This window comes from Trachemys scripta, chromosome 13 (genome assembly GCF_013100865.1).
Source record: "Trachemys scripta elegans isolate TJP31775 chromosome 13, CAS_Tse_1.0, whole genome shotgun sequence".
NCBI lineage: Eukaryota > Metazoa > Chordata > Testudines > Emydidae > Trachemys > Trachemys scripta.
The window spans coordinates 20921516-20927702 of NC_048310.1; the positions used below are offsets into that span (position 1 = coordinate 20921516).

A 6187-nucleotide genomic window follows, 5' to 3' on the forward strand; every position below is an offset into this window, starting at 1 on the left:
GATGGGGCACAGGGTTATTCTAATCATCACATCTTTTTTTTCATTATAGTGGAGGCCACTCAATACTGCACTGTGTCCACCTGTCTACTGCAAGGATATAATCACACTGAAATCCCCCAAAAGCAGTTGACATTGTTTTTATTATGGAACTATTTTATTCCGTCACATACGTAGCATGTAGTGCTCCTTTCTTACAGCTCTCAGTGTAAGGCATTACAAAACAATCCTGATGTAGAAATGGGTGCAGAAAGACTCACAGAGAATGTAACCTAATAAAATATAGTGGTTTCCTCACCTGTCAGACGCAATGCAATATTCAGTGAGTTATTGTATCCAATTGAAGATGAAATTGTCTGGTGTGTGCTTGCAATATTTCAGTGCACAGAGCTACTGCTACTGCATGCTAACACATACAACCTGCTTTGTGCAAATGTACAGTTACTGTGTCAGTCCTTTATGCAAGATTATAATCCATATTGTAGACTCGGACTATTCCAGATCAGAGCAAAAAATTCATTTTGCTCTGAATCAGCCACGGAAACCCAAAGAAGGATTAGGCTCTTAAGGAAATGAACGAGCCAGAGTGGTGTTTTGTGTTATATTTACACAGACAAACACGACACTGAAGTTCAGTGTTTTGCTCTACTGTGAGAACTGTGCTCTGCCACAAATGCTGAAGCAGCAAAGTCCTTTGCTGGAGTATCAGGCGCCTCACCACACCATTTGACCGGAGAAGAGCCTAAATCTAGGGAAGTAATGCTGGTAAGTTTAGTAACCAATAACCACTCTGTAACAGATTGCTATTGTAGAGCAGGCAAGGACATTGCTTCTCTTGACTCAATGTCAACTAAGGAAGCAGTAATTTATTTCTGATGGTGACAGCTACTACACGGCTTTCTTTGTTATTTGGATGTGGGGGGGTTGTTTTTTTGGCTTTTATGAAGTTATTTCCAAAGCAAGATATAATACAAAATAAGAGCATAGATCAGGCATGAAAGCAGCGCTGCCCTCTGGGTGCTCTCTGAGAGGAAAGAAACAGAGCCACTGAAATCCAACCGCTTCCCTCCCAGCCAGGGCCCACAAATCTCCATGGCCTGTGCTGGGGCTAGAAGCTGACAGATCTAAGAGAATCGACTCTCAGCCAGTGGAGCAAGCTCAGCCTTCATGGTGCGCTCAGGCTGAAAGCTAGCTTGCAAGGGGTCCAGGAAATCAGTGCCTTCAATGGCCTTGCACCCACTATAGCAGCACTGAATTTGGTCCTGCATGTTGATCATATTTTTTTGCTTCTGTTACAATTGGGATCCCATAACAAAGAGCAGAAAACAATAGCATGTCTATCCTTTTCACCAACTTCCTGCCTATGCTACTTCTCCACAAACAATTAACACAGGGCATATTTTTACACTGCTACCACCTTCTGCTATTTCTATTTGTAGCAAGTTGCTAGACTGTCATGTCCAGGCCAATCCAAAAACCTTCTGAAACTCCCCTGCACTAGTAGCCATGTGAAAGCAGAACTCTGCGGTGGCTGCATGGCACCTATAGCAAGGATTTAACTTTAACAATTTCAGTCACTTTAGCCTTTTGAGACCCACAAAAATTGAGAATGGAAATGTCAGCTGCCGACAGGAGGCGCTTGCAGCAATTTTATTGCACTGCGTGCTTCCCTGAGACAAGCGTTCACTGAAAATATACTGCGTGGCTCTACCGGCCAGACGTCTGAAACTTGCACTTTTATTGCTTTGTTGATAGTTATGTTGATAGTTTATTTTCCTGTTATTATTGTTGGAAGGCAGCATCTGAGGCCATAAAGAGCAATGCATCTTCAAAATGAAGGAACCAAATTTATTCAGTGCTCTTAACAGATGTTTTACTACAGGGTGAAAAATGTCAAGTCATTTATTCTCCCCTTCTTTGCAGGGAGTTAAAAAACAACTTTTAAAAATGCCCATTCCAATCAGAAGATAAAAAGAAGTGACAACAGCTTCGCCTGGAGCCTGCTCACTCACTAGCCAAAAGATCTATAAATCTTCAGCCAAGCAACAGCCTCTTACACAAAAGAGTGTCAGTGAAATGAAAGACTCTTGTACTACTAGTGAACATTACCATATAGTATCGGATGTGGCAGTACTACATGATGCCTTTAGTCAGCTGAAGGCCCAACCCACCTGCTTGGCTCTGTGTGTTACCGCCCTCCATGCCTGCAGGCAGTGGAGGATCAGCCAGGATCTTCACGGTGGCGCTGATACACATTTTCAGGTTTGATAAAAAGCCCTGTGTGATGTACTGCGGGGGAGACAGTCACTTCACAGGTATCGTGTGAGAACTCATGAGCTTTGCATCCAATTTGGCAGTTTTTCCCTTCTATTGGTTAAAATTAAGTTATTGCAATTTGCAAGATTTTAGGATTACTCCTTTGAGAACCCTGGGCTTGATGCTAAGAGATGTCAAGCAACTACAACTGACCTAACTTCAGTGGGAGTTGCAGGTGCTCAGAACTTCTCAGGATCTGGGGTTCCATACCAATCTCCAATACTACCACTGTCAGCTCCTGCTAGCCTCACTCAGGCTGAATGTACTTTGTTCCATAGCAGGTCCACTGGTTTCAGTGAATTCACAGGGTAAGGTACAGCTTGGTGTGCGGGTGGCAGAATCTGATTCATATGTGTAACATATAGCACAGTGACCAGACCTTTATTGTACAACCTTTATAGAGCAATATTTATAGGGCTCAATACTGCGAGGTGCTGAGTGCCCTCAACTTCCACGGGAATAGGCTCTGACCTGGCCTATAGTGTTGTTGGGGTACAAGGGCACTGCCAGTGCAGCAGTTCTGCTACTGTCAGTGTCCATGCTGATGACAAAGCCAGACTGCTGGTTTTGTTGCTGTCAGTATCTTTACTGTTCTATTCAACTGGGATATTGACAGCAAATGAATATAGTCCTCTGCAGTTCTTCCTAGGCAGACTCCCAAGTTCCTGCACTGGTCAGACATCTCAATGCCATTAGCATTCTCATGCTCGTTGGGACTGTGACCATAAATGGGAATGTGGATGGGCAGCAACGGAGCTTTAGTACAAACCCAAACAGAGTAAAATGGGGAAATGCGTTCGTGCTTTAATCCTTGTCTTGATTTTATCATCACTTGCAGAAAACAGGAGCTGATGATGACAAGGTGGGAGAGGAGGGAGGAAATGAAGCATCAAAGTGTCTTTGGTGGAGGCAGCAGGAGATATATGACAGGAGATGTGCACAGGAGACTATTGTATCCTATCTGGGACTAGCCTGTGTGGTAGTTAACAATTTACCCTCTGTTTCCTTTATGGGTGTGCAGTACAGTACAGGGGCCTGATGAAAAGTCCACAGAAGTCACACTGAATGGGAAAGACTTCCCTTGACTTCAGTGGGTTTGGATCAGAGATTTGTTGAGAGACCAGTAGAGAATGAGGCTGCATTTCAGAAAACTTCCCTTGTCTGAAGTTCATTTAGGGACAATCCTTCCCCCTTGGGTGCGACATCGGAGTCAGCTTGCTCATTTGTCATTCTGTTATTCTCTCTGTCATTCTCATAGAGTTAACTCAATGGCTTCACCAAATATCCAGCAATATTTGCTTTTACCCAAATCCCTTGAAGTCTGAGGGAATGGAGACAGCAGCAGCCCAAGTTGAGCAGCCAAGAAAAGTAAATTATCCTTGGGTCAAGTGGAGTGGCCACAGGCAGCAAAGATGCTGATGAATCAGCAGTTCCACAGACCTCTGCCCATGCAGAGAAAAATGTATGTAAACAAACATGAAGATGTACAGAGCCAGGCTGCTCCCTTAGCATTGCTGAGGGGTCCCTCCTAGGCGCCATAGTGTACACAATGCTCCTGGGACTCCTCCCACTGGGCTCAAACTGTGACCTGCTTGGGCCAGACTGTAGTGTTCAGCTCCTGACCTGCAGTGAGTGCAGCATGGAGTAAAACCTCTCCTTTGCTGTGACTCTCCCCATTCCTTCTACACACAAGCTGCAGGGATGCAGACAGCAGTCCTTGAACTTCCCCGAGAGCAGGGACTGCAACTGTACTTGTGCTTTGCATGGGGCCCTCAGAGCTCCTTGTGCCCTCCTCCCTGGCTTCACACAGCTGCATGAGAGGTAGAGATAATGTAGACCTTAAAAAGGCAGCTCTCCTTCCCATCTTGATCAAACTAATTGTGTGGTAGGGCTGCATGCTCCCATGTAGCGCACACTGGGGAGCAAGGTGAACCATGCCACAATATGGCGAGCCCCACAACCACCAGACACATGTCAGAATCCTAAAAGGGGCCTACCCTCCATGTGATGTCATAGGATAGATAGAGCATAATGCATCTGGCAGCGCACAGAGGGTTTTTTGGTAATAAAATAGACTGCTAATGGCAAAGGCAATAACTGTTGTTCTATTGGTTTACTTAGGTTTCTGTCATTGGCTTGTTCAAAAAGAATGTGTAGAGTCAGGACATGAGCCATTTATGTGCAGTGACACCATCACCTCACCGTACAAAATATTCCAAAGCCAGGCTGTGTTTGGGCTGCCTGAGGCAGCAGTAACCCGGCCTCAGATGGCAGCGTACATTGTTAGAAGGGGGGGGGGGGTGAGGGATAGCTCAGTGGTTTGAGCATTAGCCTGCTAAACCCAAGATTGTGAGTTCAATCCTTGAGGGGGGCCATTTAGGGATCTGGGGCAAAAATCTGTCTGGGGATTGGTCCTGCTTTGAGCAGGGGGTTGGACTAGCTAAGGTCCCTTCCAACCCTGATCTTCTATGCTTCTTCTATAAGTGGAGCCAATGGACAGGGCAACTATTGTTATTGGTGTGGTGGCACCAGTGTGTTATTTATCTAGAAGCAGCAGTAGGCACAGTGGGTGCTGGACAGGAAAGAAGGCAGTGTGCCTTTAAGGCCCAGGGCTGGCCAGTCCCATTCAGTTAGCTCCAGCGTGTGGAACTTAAAATAGGGTTACCATATTTTGAGTGTCCAAAAAGAGGACACTCCACGCCAGCCCCGCCCATGCCCCCGCCCCAGCTCCACCCCTTCCCCAAAGTCCCCGCCCCAACTCCGCCTGCTTCCCGCGAACATTTGATTCACGGGAAGCCTGAAGCAGGCAGCAGGTAAGCTGGGGGCGGGGTGGGGCAAGGAGGCGCGGCCCAGTCTGGTCCCCGCAACCAAGCGGCTCCCTCTGGCGGCCGGCCACAGCATCTCCAGCCTGGCTCGGCTCCTGGGGTGCCGGCCCCGGGCCAGCACCCGGCCGAGCACCCCCGGCCCCCGGCCCCAGCCCGGCCCCCGGCCCAGCACCGCCGGCCCCCAGCCTGGCCCCACACCCCCGGGCCAGCCCCCAGCCGAGCACCCCCAGCCCAGCACCACCAGCCCTGCACCACCGGGCCCGGCCCGGACCCCAGCCCAGCACGTCCCTATTTTCCCGGACATGTTTGGCTTTTTGGGATTTCCCCCCGGACGGGGATTTGAGGCCCCAAAAGCCGGACATGTCCGGGAAAATCCGGATGTCTGGTAACCCTACTTAAAAGAAAGACAGCCCAGCAGTTGGGGGTGTCAGGGAAAGAGTGTGGAGTGACTGGTTCCTCTGGGGGGTAAACCTGGCTGAGGGCAGGAAATTAGTGTGACTGGTCAGAGCTCGCTGTAGAGAGCTGGCTGAGGCAGGGACTCCGGGGGGCGGGGCAGGGTGTCTGTCCATTGCAGACCTGGAGGAAAGCCTGTGTGGCTGCTAATTCTCTTTTAGCAAACACCTGGGGAAGGAGCCTGCGCAAGCCTATGGCCAGTGGGCTGCAAGAGGGCCAGGATTTGCCTGGGAATATTATAGTCCCCTGGAGCTAACAGGCAGTGAAGAGGCCTGTTCCTGCGCTCTAGTGAGAGGGCTGCTGTGGCCAAAGAGGAGAAGGAATGTAGAGTGCCTGGATACAGTGGTGGAAGAAACCTGAGTGCAAAGCTTTGTGGGAAGGGAAAGGACTAAATGTGACTTTGCTGGAGGGCTTAGTCACTGAAGCAGCTCAGAAGGTTTTGGAGGCTGGATGAAGTCATAGAAAATGGAGGGGAAACTGAAGCAAAGCTGCTGCAATGTTCCTCTATGTTGTGAGCGTGTGCTCTGGGACAGTGAGCATAGTGTAGCCCAGGTGTCGGCAACGTTTGGCACGCGGCTCGCCAGGGTAAGCACCCT

General features: G+C 48.7%; 1 long non-coding RNA gene across 3 annotated transcripts in view; it reads left to right on the forward strand.

Moving 5' to 3' along the window:
* The first annotated feature begins 628 nt into the window (after nucleotides 1-628).
* The window catches only part of LOC117886669, a 44547-nt gene continuing 38988 nt past the window's right edge, over nucleotides 629-6187 (forward strand). For all 3 annotated transcript variants that reach the window (XR_004648019.1, XR_004648018.1, XR_004648020.1), the window contains exons 1-2: nucleotides 629-762; nucleotides 1921-2312. This is a non-coding gene — a long non-coding RNA (uncharacterized LOC117886669). The remainder of the gene's footprint in view (nucleotides 763-1920; nucleotides 2313-6187) is intronic.